This window comes from Anser anser, assembly GCF_964211835.1.
Source record: "Anser anser genome assembly, chromosome: 19".
NCBI classification, from domain to species: domain Eukaryota; kingdom Metazoa; phylum Chordata; class Aves; order Anseriformes; family Anatidae; genus Anser; species Anser anser.
The window spans coordinates 14,884,977-14,902,533 of record NC_139740.1 but is presented as its reverse complement, the minus strand read 5'-3'; the positions used below and the strand labels follow the sequence as shown (position 1 = coordinate 14,902,533).

The window sequence follows — 17,557 nt, the reverse complement described above, 5'->3', positions numbered from 1 at the left end:
TGCGGCTTCACCTCCCACGCACCCTCCCACCCTTCGCTGCTTAAAAATGCCGAGAGGAGCAGGAGGGGAAGCTTGACAAAACTTTGACAGACATAATGAGGACAAAGTTCAGTCCTGCCCTGGACAGATGGCTGTTATTACCAGCCTGGTGCACGGCTCCTAATTACCTGGCCCGCGCTGCGGGGACGGGAAGCGGCACAGCGGATCCGCGCGGCGGCTCCCAGCACCTGCGGGACCCAAGTGCCCCTGCCAGCGAAAATCAAAGCCCTTCCCCGGAGGGGGGAGGCAGTGGCACAGCTTCTCTCTCATCAGGAACAACTGCTCGGAGCTGCTGCAGGTCCATTTGCCCTTCTGGAGGCTCACCGCTCTCCAGCATCCCAGCCAGCACCCGGAGCCCCGGCCAGGCGGGGGGGGATTTGCCGCCTCTTCGGCTCCCCAACTTCTTGGCTTTGCCTAGCTCCAGACACGCTACCACGATACATCTCCTGTTGCTATCTTATGTCATGGCCATCGCCATGGAAACAGACTGATCTCATACCCCACCTCGGCTCCCACGCCTGCATCCTCGGCGGCCCCTGGCTCGGGAAGGGCAGAGCGCTCGTTTGGGGCGCGCTGAGCGCCCTGCTCCCCGGCGGCGAGGCCCCAGCAGCCAAAGCACCGAGCACACTGCGACCCCTGGGTGCCGGTCCCACTGTCACCGACACCTGCCCCCTGCCCTGTCCCCATCTCACTTCTTGGCGTGGGGCAGCTGGGCACAGCTCGGTGCACAAAGCACCGTCCCCAGCCAGCCACGCGGGGAGCACCCAGCCCACGCCAACAGCCAGCACCTCGCAGCCCCACGCGCCCTCCCGGGCCCCGCTCAGAGCAGCCCACCAGGGCCGGGTCTGCACTGCCCCGGGCAAGGAGCCGCAGCCCCAACCCCGGTTTTGGAGGTTGGAGCTGAGGTGTGGATGAGGCCATCGTGCCGCTGGGCGTGAAGACAGAGCTGCAGGGCGTGCAGAGCCACGGCCGCGCACGCCGCGTTGCTCCTCCGTGTTTCCAAAGACAGCAGCAAGGCAGCTCAGGCCAGAAACAAGACACGAGCGTCTCCTTCCCATGCTGATGGGGACCCAAATCCACCCCCCAAATTTTTCCTGCTGGGCCGTTTGTTGGGCAGGGGAAGGGCGATGCTTTATTAAGCCGAGCAGTCCAAGCACGGGAGATGAAAAGCCCCTTCCAGGCTCGGTAAAAATCAGGGCTCCCTGAATCACAGCCTCTCCCACACGAGAGCACAACCGGGATTCACAGCTGGGGGAGGCCAGGGCTGCTCCAAATGTAGATGTTTTAATTCTTAATGCTAGCAGCTGCACTTAAGGCGCGAGAGGCATGGAAGCCATGCACAGGAGTAACCATGGCAACTTCACGGAAGTTAAATAAAAACTTCTTTAAAAAAAGATAACGAGGTCCCTGAATCATGCTTTATCAGCTATGTTGCTATAAAGATCGAGATACAGCTAGCTCAGGATTCCTAATTACTTCTGCAATATACTGTAGATAGCTTTATTTAAAAAAATCTGGCTCTGCGTATAATTATTTAGGCCCCTCTCTATACCCAGATTTGCATATTCCATGAAGCACATTCTCACCCGGATCTGCCTGCGAGCGCCTTCCCATGCAGCGCCTGCCTACGCGCGGCGCTCGGGGCTTCTGCGGCGGAGCCCCGACCCCCTCCTCCCGCGGGGGGCACGGGGGAAGCCCCCGCGGCGCCGCAGCCCCCGGCCGCCCCGGCACATCCCTGCCAGAGCCGCCGGCGCGCAGCGGGAGCGCCCCGTGCCCGGGGGCCGCAGCGCGGCTCTGAGCGACTGCAGCAGGCGCTGCACCCAAATGCAGATTACCTGGGCTGCCTGCAGAGCCCCCGGGCGCAGAGCGCTGCGTGCCAGCGGCAGCCACCACGCTGTGCCGAGCCCCCCGGCCGGGCAGACCCGGCGGAGCGGTGACACCCCAGCCCCGGGGGGTCACCTTGCCACGGCCCAGATGAGATCCATACGCAGCATTTGTCCCTAAATCAGGGAGCGAGCGCACGGCGTGCATCAGCTCCCCGCACGCTACCAGCAGGCAGGAACTCCTGCCCTCTCCAGAAGTCAAGCTGCAAGCCGGGAGGGATCCCCTGCCCTTTTTTCCCCCCCCCTATAAAATGCTCTCAGACAACCCCAGCCACTACCGGGAGAGCAAACGGCCATCCCCAGCCTGCAGAGGGATGCTCGCTGGTACCCGTACCCTGACAGTGCCATGCCCCTAAGGCATCGGGAGACCTGAGTGGTGTTTGGGGAAGGTTCATTAAAACGTTCCACATCCGTCAGCCAGAAAACCCGCACGAGGCAGCTGGCGCAGGATCTGGCAGCAGCTGGGGTCCCTCAGCGCCACCCCCCAAACCCTGCAGGTGCCCACCCCAGGGCTCAGCGGGGCCCTGGCGCTGCCCCGCGCCTCTCCCCAGCCGCCAGCCACCACGCTCGGCCCCGTGCAGAGGCACCAGAAGCCCCCAGGCCCCCTCGGGGAGGGCTCGGCCGATGGAAGTCGCAGCCCCCCCGGCTGCGCACGGTGCCTCCGGAGCCGCGGAAGGTGACTGATTTATTCCGACCATTGCTGCCTCTCGGAGGCATCGCTCCCTGCCAGCCGTGCAGCACTTTAATTGTCCATCAAGCGGAGCAGGGAAGAGCTGTAAATCTCCCCCCACAGCCGAGCACCGCAGCCCCCCCCATCCCCGGTGGCCTCATCCCCTGCCCACAGCGCTGGGGGCGGACAGTGCTACCCCCCCACCCCAAAAAAAAAAAAGCATTGCTGCATCTCACCGTGCTTCCGCCTGCACGCCGGGTACCCCCCCCAGAATTAATTTTTCTTTCTCGGTGGTTAATTCACAGAGACATCACATTCAACAAAAGGATGCCAGTTCCTGTGTTACGGAGAAGGACATTCTGCGTGCAGATTTAAATAGTTATTTCAATTCCTTATTTTCACAGCTTATGTTAAGGCTAAGGGAATTATATTTATTATTTACTATGTTTTTTAAACTCATTTAATTTAAGCTAGTTCTGAATAGAAATTAGAATTCAATTAAAACATGGGGGAAAAAGTCAGCATTTTGAAGCAGATTATTAAGTAAAGCTACGTTAAACATGTTGGAAGCATAAATATCTAGGAACAAGTTCTATATTTAAAAGTAGATTTATTCAGCAAAGGAAGTATCATCTGCGGTTCAGGAATTTAAGAACTAGTTATCAAGGTCACAATTTTAGAAGCAGATCTGAAATTCTCGCATCTATGTTTTACCCAGAGCCTGATTAAGAGTTCAGAAATCTGAAAAACTCTTTTTCTCTGGCTCCCTGCACTAGAATTAATTGTTTATTGATCTGACAAGAGGAAAATATTCTCTCTCTGGCTGCAGGAGGAGGTGAACCTGTTGTCAAAAGTTGTTTTATCACTTCCATAAATTCTAGTTGTAATGACTTCCTCCGGTTCAATAATTTGAGTTTCTCTAAACACCAGCAGTGCGCATGACCTGCCCAAGTGTTCCTTGAAATTATTTTAACAGATTACAGTAAGTCAGGTCGTTACGCGGATCCCCAGTTTCAAGAAACCCAGAATTTCCAAAGAAAGCCTTGGCCCTTCCCAACTTCAGCAAGCCCGCTCCTCCAGCTGCGCCCTCTCCCCCCGCAGCCGGCCGAGGGCAGGCTGGCCCCGCGCCCCCCGAGCCATGGGGGGGGGTCCCACAGCACCAGGCACACCGGTGACGAGGACGAGGGGCACGGGCAGGGCTCAGCACCGGCCCCAGGAGCTGCTGCCGCCCTCCTGTGCCTCCACCTCCACCCTCCCCGGGGGGCTCAGCAGCATCCCCCCGGCTGCCACCCGACGTGGGGGTGCCGGGCGATCCCCACACCCCCTCCCACCCACTCCCGGTGCCAGCCTCTGCCCGGGAAGCTCACGTGATCAGCTGCAGCTTCCAAGCCCCAACCACCTAACGGGAAGCAAGCAGCAGCAGCTCCAAGTGCCCCTCGCCGCCAGCCAGGAGCCGCCGGGCTGCTCGGGCCCTCCGCGGGGAGCCTGTCCTCGCTGCAGGACACAGCCCAGGAACACGCTTCCCAGCCAGCAGCACGGCTTTGTACCCCGGCTATAAATAAAATAAAAGGTCTCCTGCCCGCAGCGGTCAGAGGAACGTGGAGAGAGCCACCGAGGGAGAGCGCAGCTTGAAAGGGAGCTGGCGCCAGCGAAGCTGGTGGCACGAGGGGCTCGGCAGTGGACAACGGGCAGAGGAGCTCAAAAGCGTGCAAGCACGGCTGGGGCCCCATTGGGGACCGAGGGACACGGGCAGGAGGTATGAGAGAGGAGCTGGGGCTCGAGCACGCCGCTGGCACAGGGACAGGGGCTGCTGCGCGCCCGCGCTGGAGAACAAAACATGAAAAGGGATCCCGCGCTCGTGCGCTCATTTCTACCCATTAGAAATTCAATCTTGTCGAGTCTGGAAGACACAATGATGCCTGGAGCATCACAGAGTGCGAACTGAGCAAAGGAGAGAGCTAGTTTTAGACTGCTTTATTAAAAATAAAGTTTCAAAAAAAAAAATTTAATCTCAATAACTAATGAAATAACAGAGAAGAAAGATGTGCTTCCTCGTCTGGTATCTCAGCCTGTCAATTAATTTGCAAGAACGCACATCCCGAAATACCTCAAACGACTCCAGCAGAAAGCACTGGAACAGCGCTGGCAACAAACAGCCCTGCTGCTACGAGGGGCTCGGGAGGCAAAGCAGCTGCTACTGCAGCCCCGCGCCGCCCGGCCCGGCACGGAGGAGCACCCCGGGGGGAGAAGCGATGGAGCAGATGCTGCAGGCCCGAGCTGAGCACCAGCGGAGGGGCAGGAGAAGGGGCTGGGAGGGGAGGGTGGGTCACCACGACCTCGGAGCCAAGACGTGGGAGGCCTGTCAGCCCGCACGCTTAAAGAGATGTCTCCTTTACACCGCATTGCATTCATCGGCAATAAGCAAAAGGCGTTCAAACCCATTTACAAGCAAATGCTCTGCAGGTCACCTTTAAAACCCAGCTGAGGCACTGACTCACTCCGTAACCTCAGGAAAGGCACCTGAACCTCTCACGTTTGCTTATTCTGGATGGAAAAAGGGGCGATGTTACCAGCAGAGCCCCCTGGCAGGGCTGCGGCACGACCGAGCTGGCTCCTGCCCTGTTACCAGCCTGCCCAGCCCCAAGCTGCTCTCGGCTTTTGGGAAGAACTTGGAGACGCTCAAGCAGACAGCGCAAGAGAAGAAAGCTGGGTTTGGCTCAGCACACCTCGGCGAGGCACGAGGAGCTTGACTGCCAGCAGCACACGACTTGGCTGTGCGCGTCCACACGGCACCGCGCCGGCACCACCTCCTGTTAAACCGCTCCCTGCTGAGCCTCACCGCCAGCTCCCCTTCCTCTGCCACGGAGGTTCCATGGAGAGGTTGGTTCCATGCAGCAAGCCATTCATAAGAACTAATTATTCAGCGTGCTCTCACCCCATAACACCATAAATTAAAAGAGAACTCAAATAAATTAAGGAACTTCCCTCATGCCTTTTATTATCTCAATAACCTTCAGAGGCATTTATCTACCGTCAGCTGATCCATTTGAAAAATTGTGACGACAAACTAATTTAGTAAATGCACACACTTAAAAACCTTTATTTATATACCGAATAAGCAAATGCAACCCATGCTAGAAGAGTTGCTTGAGATGTGAGCCTGTAACGGGGACACCCGCTCCCCCCAGGTGCCCAAGCCCAGCGCTCCCCCCTGGCCGGGGAGATCCGGGGCATCCCCCTAAGGCTTCGTGGCAAACGAGCTGAACTGCTGCACACAGAAACTACGCCCCGGATGGGAGAGGAGCAGCTTGCCTTGCAGGAGGAGGAGGCAAAGCATTAGCAATCAGCAGCAGTAGCACGGAAAGACAGGCTCCAACACCAGCAAACGCACCGCGCAGGCTGCCCGACCATCCCACCGCCGGGATGTGAACGCAGTAATTAAGGACGACATGTTCTAGTGATGGGAGATGGAGAAATAAGTGCAACTGGGAGAGAAGCCCTTTATTCTGAAACAGAAAGGGAAGAAATCTATACCTTGATAAAAAGGTACTGTGTAAGTGGGAAACACACCGAGCTCACACGACTGGAAAGGTTTGGGAAAGGAGAGCTGGAGGAGCTGGTTTTTCAGAGGAAAAACATGGAGCAAGCGTCAGCAAACCTAGAGACATGACCTAAAACCTCCCAGGCTGCCAGGGCCCCTCCTGCCATCACGAGAAGCAGGAAAGGAACGGACAGGCACCGCAGCAGCCCTGCGGCAAGGCACAGGGTACCCCACAGGGGGATGCCAGCCTCGCATTTCCAACAGCACTGCCTCGCACCGACCGGGCTCCAGGAGGAGACGGCTGCCCGAGATGCCTCCTTCAGCACCTCCAGCTCTGGGAAGTCTGTCCCTGGCTGCTTCCCAAACTGCCACGAACGAGCAAGAGCCACAGCTGTGGGGTGCTGCCCTGCCCCAGCACCCTCTGCGCCCCTCGAGGATCTGGTGCGGTTCAGATCTCAGCCACAGCACCAGCCAGCAGGGCCCGTGCCTGGGCCCCCTTATCTGGTGCCCTGAAACTACCAGCTCAGCTCACTACACAGAATTTGTGACCCTCTGAGCCATGTGAGAGAGTCCTAAAGCCATGCCCCAAAAGCGATAGCTGTAACCCTGGCAAGAGTTTACCGAATGCTGCAGCAAAGCATTTACGTGCCCTTGTGCCAAGGCTTTCTGTGGTGCTGAACAATCCTACAGATCACTTCAAAGGAGGAAAAAAAAAAAAAACCTCTCATGTATTTTCTCTGGAATAACAAACAGAGCCTCTTCACGGCTCCCCAGAGCCAAGAACAAGTTCCCAACGACTGGCCAGATTTGGGCAGCCCTGCCAGCCCCAACCCGCTGCAATCATCCCTCTACAAAAAATTATAAACTCCAAGCACTTTCTCCATCTATTATACAGAAAAATAGCCTTCATTTCTCGCTTTGTGTGGCTTTATCACGCCTCAACCATTTTAGCCTGAAGCCAGGAAGCTCTTTGGGGAACGGACTGTCTTAATCTGCATTTGCACAGCACCCAACAGAACAAGGCCTCCAGCCTGACTGCAGCCTTCGGGTACTGTTGTAATACAAATAAAACAGCAGCAGCAGAATACACCTCTGAAAGGCTGCAAGATGAACCACAAGCCTCCGGACATCCTGGAGAATGCCAGGCAGAACGAGCAGGGAGCAGGAGCGAGGCATTCCCCTGCCGCAGCCCCCCGAAGCACGCAGCATGGTGCAGCCGCCCCCGGCAGTGCCGGCCATGCCCCGAGCCCCGCGAGGAACCCAGGGGCAGGCTGGTACCGGGACAGGAAAGCATGCAGCAGGGAACACCCCTGCTCGGGGCCAGGTTTCCGTGGAGGCAGCGAGCAAGTTCCAAACCGTCACAAAAAGCAACCCGAAAACAGTCGGTGCTGTTAATGTCACGCTTACTGGAGTGAGAAGCTGAGAAATCCCCGCATCCCTGCTCGCCCCCCTCGCCAACCCCGCCTGCGCGCACCGACGCTAACGAAGCCTCTCCAGGCCCCCGGGCAGGAGCTGCGCCGGCTCTGGGTGCTGTGGGGAGAGGGGCAGGGTCCGTCCATGCCCCCCGCAGGCCTGCCCAGCACCACGGCGGCTCCCGGACCCCGTGCCATGCTTGTTTACTTCAAACGTCTGTGTTGAAACACTTGGACGCGGTGCTGCACGCCGTACAGCTTCCTGGCATGCACACCGGTGGAGGATCGTCAGCATATGGGCGGCTGAACAACGGCGCTGTGCATTTACACACGCAACACAAATAAACCAGGTGACTCTGGAAGGCCTCGGCTCCCTCCCCATGCAGGGAGCCCTCGGCACGCCAGCACAGCCTCGCAGCGACATTCCTGGAGACGGGCACCCGCTTCAGGAGAGGAAAAACCCAGAGAGAGCTGCCCAAGCTGAGCTCCTCGCCTCGCTGTGCTCCTTCCCGGCGGGGCCGAGCTCTGCCCCTGCAGCTTCGCCCACCCGTGGAGGCTGCTGGCCCCCGCGGGAGCCTCTCCTCCTCCTCCTCCTCCTCCTCCTCCTCACCCCACCGATCCAGGCTCCACCTCGCCCAACTTTTTCTTACAATTTACCTTCACCTGGAGGGTGTGATTTTAATTAGCATAACGTTCCCGTTAACAGCAGCAGCTAATTAAGACATCCGCTGAGAACCCGCACCGCAAACTTAACGAGAAGTTGTGCCAGGATTCTTCTGCGGGCAAGCGGGAGGCTGCAGCCGCCAACTTCAGGGGCCGCCGCCGTTACCGCCGCGCCGAGCAGCTCGCGGCCCCGAGCGCCGGCAGCTTTGGGAAGGCGCCGCACCCCCGAGGGGAAACCTCCCCCCGGCGGCCCCGGGCACGGCGATGCCGCGTCCCCCCCCCCGGCCCCGACCCGCGCCCGCCTTCCCCCGGCCGGGGCGGCCCCGGGGACACCCCGGCGGAGCTCCCCCGCCGCCCCCGGCACAGGACCGGCACAGGACCGGCACAGGACCGGGGCGAGCCGCCCCCCCTCTCCGCCTCCCCCCCCCTCCGGTGACTCACTCTCAGAGGTCCCCGCCGCGGCGGCGGAGGCGCAGGGCAGCCGCGGGTCCCCGCCCGCCGAGCGGCATCTCCCGAGCAGCGGCGACCGGGGCGGCCCGGCGGCGGGAGGCGGCGGGAGGCGGCGCGGCACCGCCCGGGCTGGCACCGCCTGGGCTCGCCTCGCCGGGCAGCCTCGCAAGCGGCTGCGCCCGCGCCGCCGCCCCCGGAGCCGCCGAGCGAGAGAACGAGCGATGCAACGAACGCGCCCGCCCCCGGCCGCCGCCACCGAGAGCCGCGGGCGGGGGCACGTGCGGCCGCGCCGCCCCCCGGTTCCCCCCGGCCCCCGCCTCCTCCTCCTCCTCCTCCCCGCCCCAAGCCCCCGCTACCGCCCCCGGCCCGGAGCTGCCCCCGCTACCGCCCCCCCCCCTCCGCGCCCAGCCCCGGCACCGGGGGGCGCGCCCGAGCCCCCCCCCCCCCCCCCCCCGTGGAGCGGCGTTCCCACCTCCTCCTCCTCCTCCTCCTCCCCCCCCGGCCGGTGCCCCCCGGGCGCGCTCCCGCCGCAGCCCGGCGCGTTCCCGCGGCGCGAGGCACCTCCTGGCGGGGCACGAGGCGCGCTCCCGGCTCGGGGGGGGAACCGCGGGCTGCTGCGGGCCGGTCCTGTCCCCCGGGGGGGGCGGGGGGGGCTCGCTGCTGCGTGCGGGTGGGCGAGGGGCTGCCCCCGGGGGCTCCCCGGCGGCACCGGCCGCAGGCAGCACAGCGAGGGGTGACCCCCCCCCCCCGGCAGCACAGCGGGGAGCGAGCCCCCCCCGGCTCCGTGCAGCACCCATTTCTACCCCCGCACCCAACGCCCCGGGGCTGGGCACCCAGGCCCACCGCAGCCGCCGGGCAGGGCGGCAGCAAGGAGCGAGGTTTTGGTTCCTCGCTGCAAACCAGGGAGGTGCGTGGAGCCCACGGGGTGCAGGTTTGCAACGCAGCTGGGGTTCACAACAGCTCGCTGCGTGCCTCAGCCCCTTACCCTTCCTCCTCTTCAACTCTAACGCAAGGACCTCTGGGCGCTGATCTTGGCGTTCCCTCGGCAGCTGGAGGCGATCGTCCTTCCCCGAGCTTTTCGCAGGAGCAGACCCCCGGCTCTCCCGGGCCTCCCATCCTCTGCTGTTTGCCTCCTCTCTCAGGAAGCCGGCCGAGCGCCGGTGCAGACCCGCAGCGCAATATTTTGCAAGCCACGGGCTGCTAGAGGCCCTGTTGTTCTGCCCTTTCTCCTCTGGCTCACCAGCGGCTGTGCAATCTCACTAAAATAGTAATGAGCGCCATCTGTTTGAGCAGCACAGCTCCATTTAATCAGGTGTGGCCGGAGGGTCGTGTCCCTTCTCCCGAACCTGGGAGAGGTTACACAACGCAGATGCAGCACTCGGGTCAGACCTGCCAGAGTCACCGTAAGCACCTCAGAGCTTTTTCTGGCTCGAGTGATCCGTTTGTGGTTTCCAGCCGTTAAGGTTGTGGCAAAGCTTCCCAAGTTACATCGCCTGGGAAACATCTGGAACACCCGCAGCCTGCTGAAGGCAGTGACTTCCTCTGAACTCAGCACAGGCTCTGTCCCGAGGTATTATTCCTGTCCTGCGGAGTCCACGTGTGGCGCTCCGAGAACAGGCACCGCTCCCCCCCCTTCCCCTCCTGACCCGTTTTTTCCTGCCTCCAAACGCTTTGAGGAACCCTCTAGAGAAAATCATCGGGGTTACACAGAGCAGTAACGCGAGTGCGGACGATGAAATGCACCAAACGCACCTCATCCATCCAAACATCCATTCTGTACGACAAACGTGTATATTTTTAGCCCTCGGGGATGCAGCAGCAGCCCAAAGCCCTGTCAGGGAGGCAGCAGCCTTGTTCTCACGCCCTGCCAAACAATGGGAGCGCTCAGCCAGGATGGCTCCTTGGTATGCCCCGCTGTGCTATTTTCTCACGGTTCATTGAGGCCGAAGATGCTTTAGGCAGCAGATTTGGAGAACGGGGAAGCGGGAACGCGGGAGAGAGCAGCTCTGCAAAATTTCTCCGCATTCGAGCCCCCCGAGCTGGGTCCCTGCCGACATCTGTTCCTGGAAGCGCAGGCTGGTGCCGCTCGGGAGGCGCGCGTGCAGCGGGGCGATGCTGCGGGATTGCTAAGCAACCCCACGCTGCCAGCAGCAAGGGGCCGGGGAGCAGCACGCAGCCAGGGCTTGCACCCGCTCCCCGGCCGCCCCGGCAGGGAAAAGCAGGCAGCACAAGCAGAGCCCACCGAGGAGCCTCGCTGCGGGGCCAGGAGCAGCGCCGGGGCCTGGCCAGGGAGAGGAGGAGGAGGAGCGGCGAGGGGATGGGAACGGAGAATGCGCGAGAGCGGCAGTTGAGGGAAGAGAAGCAGTTAGGAAAACACAAGTCAACAAAACCCTGCCTTTTGGCAAGGTTGTTATGTGAACCAGAAGGAACGAGTATTAATCTGGAAAAAATATTTGTTTCTCTTCGCTTTTTTTTCACAGCCTATTTGCCATTTAGAGCCTCAGTTTGGAGGAAGGCAGAGTTGTTAAATCGCTGCTGCTTTTTTAGCCGTAACGATGAGGTTTTCCTTTTCATAGCTGTGGCTCGGGAAGAGACCTGTTGCGGCTCTGCCTTGGGGTTTTCTTGCACGCAGATGCTATGAGCAGGGGCCACAGCAGAACCGCGCCATGCGGGGACTCTCCTCGTCCCCAGCGCTGAACGCCTCGTCCCTGTTTTTCCCTCTGCAGAACCCAAACAAGGAGAGTGCCAAACAGCCAGTTCCAGGTCTGCAGAAATCATCTCTGCGATGCAACAGACGGTGCTCGGCCCGAGGAGAGCAGAGCAGAAGGATGCAGCAGCCCCCCCGGGTCACCCTCAGAGGCTCGTGGGGACCCTCGACCTGCAGGCGCCCAGCCAAGGCTCACCCCCCCCCTCAAGGCTTTGCTCGCCCTCCCAGGCCTGTGCTCACCTGGTGCCGAATACCCAAAGAGGCACTGCCTGAGCAGGTGACACTCGGCGCTCGTTTGGCTCCGAGGTGGCACAGCTGAGCCCAGCCCTGCGCAGGGGTGAGCGCACCGAGCTCTGCCTCGGACCAAAAGCCCTGGGGCACCTCGCTTCGGGAGCCTCCCCAGAGGTCTGCAGAAGAACACTGGGTGCCTGCACAGCCCCTGGCCACGGCACGGATGGGGCGATGACAAGGCAAGACTTTTTTTTTTTTTGGCAAGTGTCAGAAGCCCTGACCCAAAAAACCCAAAGCAGAATGTGTAACACCCGACCAGAAAGTGAACGCGCGCCTGGTCATGAATGAGCTCAGCCTACAAAGCACTCTCCAGCACCGGAGAGTCGAGAGGAGATAGCCATGATAATGTGCTTTGAAATAATGCTTTTTTAAATACAATTTATGATAGATTTCATAGCTAAGTTATGCAACATAATGAGCAAATCTAAAATGTAATTGTCACTGCGCATTAACAGCAAAATCCTGAACCTCTATTATACTAACAAACTTATTAAATCAGTGAACATTGCATTGCATCAGTCAATTACTAAACCAATGCTCAGATCACTGGAACAATCTGATATCCATTAGACAGGCAGAAGGAGGGGAGCACGCAACTGGAGCTGCCCACAGGGTGACACGTTTTAAAACGTTGAAGGTATTTACGTTTTTGATGCAGTGCTGCACCTGGGGGATGTTTTGCAGCCACTTCCCCTGTTCCCAACACATGCCCAGAGTGCCGCTGTGCTGCACGTGGACTCGATAGGAAAAGGGCCGGGATCCAGCCTCACCAAGCTGCCTTCTCCGAGGAGCCTGAAGTTTGCCAGGGAGCCTGCAGGCCTGGGCCCCCTGGGGCAGACACAGATCTGAGATCATCCCTGGCTCCAGGGCGGGCTGGCGGACACCCGCCGGGGCCACACGTTTTCAGCCAAGGGCATTTGCTCCAACAGCGGGACAGAGCACGTGAAGGCTGGCACGGACTCGGCTGTGTACCCCCAGGGGCCCAGCGCCCTTCCGCCGCTGAAACCCGGTCCTCAGCAGCGCTCCCTCCTCACGAGGCCGTTAAGCACGGGACAAGCCGATCTTGGAAAGGCATCCACGCAGACATCTAAAGCAAAGTGTGCTTTGCACCTTGGTGTAGTGATTTGACACAGCACTAATTATGCAAATTAATCATTGGTAAATCAGGTACGTGTTTACTTATTTATTTTGCGTTTTGCACAGCAACCAGGCAGGAGGAGTGTTGTGAAAGAAAAGCTGCTCTATTTATTCTGATAAGAAATGTTTGGTAACATGTTGCATGATCCAACCTCCCCACGTTCTTTTTCAGATTAAATTCTAAATTGATTTGCTGGTATCATACCGTTCATAGCTCTCAATATGTCATCGCAGCTAATGAACCATGCCAGGGACACATTTATAACCCTCTATTAGCCTCTTCCATCAGGAAGGGATTTTTTTCCCCCTCCTTGCTCTGAGGTTCTGAAAGTTAAAAAACAAAATAAATCAAAAACCGACCAAACAAGCCACCAGCACCAAAAGCAGCAGCAGACGTTACTGGAACTCAGACGCCCGTGTGACTGCCACCACTCCCACCTTGCGATGTGGCGCTGACGTGTGCCGCAGAGCAACCCGGGGTAAGTCACCCACACCCCACCAATTCCCTACACCCATCCCAGCAGAGCTCAGGCTGCTTTCTGAGCACCTTTTACAAACTTCCTCAAGCAGCAGCCGGGAGCCAAGCCTCGGTGTGCTGAAGGCAGAGAAGGAAGGCAGCTGCCGAGCCTGTCCTGGGGCGAGTCCCTGCCGCCAGCACTGGGGCCCCTGCTCTGGAGGCACCCCTGGTGTGGCACCGGTGACGTGGCCGTGCCGTGCAGAGCCCGCTCTGTGCCCCCACCCCTGCTGCAGCAGCTCCATGCACAGCCTGCATCTCCCAAGCCGGGTCCGCTCCTCGGCACCAGGCACGGCAGCCCCACGGACCCACCAGCGTTTTGCCGCCTCAAAGCGAGCACTTCTGCACTTGGTTTCTCTGCCTGTGCTTTCCCAAGTGAGGTTTGGGACACAGCTCCCGCGGTTCGGATGCAGCTCATCTCCAGCGGTGAATGGCTGGGAGATGGCGGTGGGAAGAGAAACGCAGCGGCGGTCGAGGGGCCGCCCTCACCTCGTGGCGATTGCTGCGTGCACTGCAGGAAGACAGCGCTTAAAACATGAGCCGAGTTCCCCTTCCTTCCAAATGCAGCGCTTCAGGAACGGAGAGACAACTCTATCGGGGGAACAAGAGCTAATTAAATTTACTGGGATCATTGAAGAGGAAATTATTTAATATTCTGCATGGAATTTAATATCTGAAAGCATGAAGGGCCTTGTTCCATCAGAGATCGGTTCCTTCCCCACGCCCGAGTTCACATGGCACACCCAGCCCTGCCGCAGGCCGGGGGCAGCACAGCGGTGCCGGCCGGCCACGAGAACCTGGGCTGGGGAGCAGCACCCACAGGCCGCTGCTGCGAGAGCACCCTCCGTGCTCCCAGGGCACCCTCCACGCTCCCGACTGCTGCCACGCTGGGCACACGTGGGACACGGGGCTGCCTTGTCTCAGGTGAGCACCCGCATCCACACGGGGCCATCAGCACTGACCTTAAATACCATCATCCAGCCCCGTTCTGACAGCCAAAATGTTGCAGCAGCTTAATCCACACACCCCCCCCCCCCCCCCCATTTTGCTGCTCAGCCCAAGTTGCCGCCCGGGCAGGGTGCACCAGGTTCTGGGACCAGGAGGACAGGGAGCGAACGAACGCTGTCCCCGGCCGTGCACCTCTGTGCTGCCGGCTCCCCGCAGCAGACTCCCCCCTGTCCGCGCTGCAGCAGGCTCTGACCGTTTCCATTTCACGCGCTGCGTGCCTGCAGCTCTCCAGCTTGTCCCGGCCGCAGAGACCATCCCCACCCCATCCCCACCACCTCGGTGCCAGGCGCGTGCCCGTCGCAGGCAGGACCCAAGCAAGCCGCCTTCCCTGCCACGCGGGTGGCGACCGGGGACACCACGGCCATAAAGCCCCCACGCTGCGAGTTTCTCCGCCGCAGCCGCACCGCGCCGCTCGCAGCTGCTCATCTGGAACCGTTTTGTTCTCTTCACTACACCCTGGCTCCTTCCTTGGCTGTTTAATGATTTTTTAGAAGCAAAATGTCAGGCTCCCCTCGCTACTAGTTAAGAAAAAAAATAAATAAATAAAAGCACAGCGATCGCTTCCCAGATCGCTCCCCAAAGGCTGGCGCCGGTCCCTGGGACAAGCAGCACCACAGCGGTGGGAGGCTCTCACTCCGAGCCAGCAGCCGGGGGCTCCTGTGGCCCCCCAGGGCCCTGTTTGGGTGGGGGAGCCCCGTCTGCCCCAGCTCCCAGCCCACCGAGCCGCTGCCCACGCACCTCCCCGCAGCGCCAGAACCAGCCACAGAGAAGTGCCGACTTCACTCTGAGGGCCAAGCCGTGCCTGCCCTTCTGGCGGCTTCCTTCTCCTCCCTCCATCCTTTCCACCACTCTCTCACACACATGAAAGTGATTATAAGTAGCAATAATTTTGCTTCTGTATTTATGTCACCAATACCTTCAGCTAATTCCTGTAACTGCCAGCATGGAAGCACTAATACCTCTGCAAAAGACAAAGCAATTATTTCTAAACATAGCTCCCTTTCCTTGCGTTGTCACCATCTAAATCACTAAAATCCTGGTCTGTTGTCAGCATCTTTCTCTAACTAGCAGGGGAAAAAAATGATTTTTTTTTTTCTCAAAAAATAACGTATCCAGAGGCACGAAGCAAGCAAACCAACACGGCACCCTCGCCTTCCTGCAGCCCCCTCACCCTGCGCTTGGCAGGAGCAGGGCAAGCCCCCTTCTGCTCGGTGGCAGGGTCCTGAGCCCCGGCCCGCAGCTGGGAGCGAGGAGCAGGCGCTGCGTAGGGACAGTCCCAGCTCTGCCCCCATGGCAGCTCGGAGGTGACAAGAGAACAGAGCCACGGACGGTATGCTCGGGACGAGGGCTGAGATTCCCCAGTGCCTCTATCGGGAGAGCTCCGGAGCCTCCCCCGGCCTCGCAGCAAACACCCTCGGTGCGACAGAAACCAGCGGGGATTAGCGACCCCTGCGAAGGGTGCCCATTTCCACAGAAACCACAGCCAGAGGAGGAGCAGGGGAAGCACCGAGGCAGGAGCTGTCTCCCCAGGGGCCCCGGCATCACCGCTGCGGCAGAGGAACCCCTGCACCTTCCCCAGGTGAGGAGCGCGGCACCCGCCCGAGGCAGACGCAGGCACGACGGCTGCACTGCCCGCCTCTGCGTCTGGATGGAGACATGCTGTCTGCCTCGGGACCCTCCGCAGCACCAGACCTTATTATCCTACGGGCCTGCTCTCAAGAAATTAAAATGAGCCATAAAATGACAAGTAAAGTGAAATAAGGAATGTAAAGAGCAGAGAGAATGTAAATCGTGCGATTAGCATATGTACAGCACTTGCAGAGTGCCTGTTCACCGCGGGGTCAGCGCGCAGGCTGCAGGAGGGAGGCCCGGCAGCCCCGGGGGGGGACGGATGGGTTTTCTGCTTGGGGGTGCTCCCCAGCCCCAGCCTCTCCTAGGCACCCGCTGTGCGGATCCATAAGGGCTTTGGGGCCCGCCGACAAGGCACGGTGCCCCCAGCCCCTGCAGCCCCAAAGGGCACAGGGCTGAGCGGGGAGGGAGCGGCAGAATTACAGAGCAGGCGGGGGGTCCCCACGGGGGGCTGGTGTGAGCTGGGACCTGGAGGCAGCAGCACACCTGGGTGACCAGATACCTGTCACGGGGGGAATACCCAACGGGCTCAGTGGTTTTTTTTCAGTGGGTTGTGCACGGAAACCTTCCAGGCTCCTGCACGCAGAGGAAGGTGCAGACGAAGCCTCCGTCTCCGGAGCCAGACCCTGCGGCCTGGCCTCGGCCTGAAGCGTGATTTAGGTGAGCAGGCCAAGGCTGAGCAGGGAGATGAAGGAACAGCAGCAGCAGCACTACTGCACTTTGCTGTTGGCTGGGTGCTCGCTGGGAAGCACACGCCAGGGCAGCATCCGTCCAGGGTGCAGCAAACGTCCCCGTGGTTCAGCTGGGCGAGAAGCTCCCGGGGGAGAGCACCCCGGCCAAGCAGAGATGAGGGAGAGGCGCCACGGTCGTATGAACTGCCCTTAAAAACATTTTCATAACATTTCACATCCAACCTACAGTAGCACCTCCAGTAATTAACAGCTATGTTTTAATTAAACATTGATTAACTACTAATTAGTCTAATGATTAGTCACCTGAAGGAGACAAAGCAAAATACTGGATCTGCCAAGATAGGAGAGGGAGAAGGCAAATGATGAAAGATGAGAGGCGACTTAAATTCCTTCTCTGCTTCCCTCTGGGCCAAATGTTTTCTCTTATTCTAGTCCTTTATAAATGATGCCTTCAATGTGAATTTTCCTAATTGTGGCAAGTCTGATAAAGTCTCCAGTGAGTGATGCAGAGAAGACTGATTTTCTTCCCCTTTATCCATCAGATTCCAGCTCGTTAATGCAGCTAAAGAGCCTTCCCCACTATCAGCGGAATTAGTCCCTGTCGCCATAACCGAGTCAGCTGGGGAATTTCTGTGCATTTCCTCCTGCAATGCCCGGAGGAGCGCCGTGGGCAAGGTGGGATGCAGGCAGCCTGGTCCACACGCTGCCAGCAAAGACCCCCTCTGGCCGCAGACCCGAGTGCCCAGCAGCGGAGCGGGGGCACAGCGGTGCCGCCGGTGAGGACACCGAGTTTGTTTCACCCTGAAGAACAGACTCGGGGTGCTCAACCCTGAACAGCAACGGCTTTGTACTTACAAGGAGCCAGAGTCAGGTCGCAAAAAGCAGCTTCCCCACATGCCAAGGGGCCCCTCGGTAGCACAG

At 59.5% G+C, this 17,557-nt stretch overlaps 1 protein-coding gene across 10 annotated transcripts in view; it reads right to left on the bottom strand.

The window, feature by feature from the left end:
• Positions 1–17,557, bottom strand: part of RBFOX3 (RNA binding fox-1 homolog 3) — a 174,877-nt gene that overhangs the window by 129,500 nt on the left and 27,820 nt on the right. For 4 of the 10 annotated variants that reach the window (XM_083805121.1, XM_083805128.1, XM_083805127.1 and 1 more), the window contains exon 1: positions 8,650–8,848. The exons of 2 other annotated variants lie outside the window; for them this stretch is intronic. The gene's annotated coding sequence lies outside the window, so the exon portion shown is untranslated. Of the gene's footprint in view, positions 1–8,649; positions 8,855–9,643; positions 13,899–17,557 lie in introns of those variants that run through there. 4 more of the 10 variants (XM_083805118.1, XM_083805120.1, XM_083805115.1 and 1 more) reach the window with 3 other exon arrangements.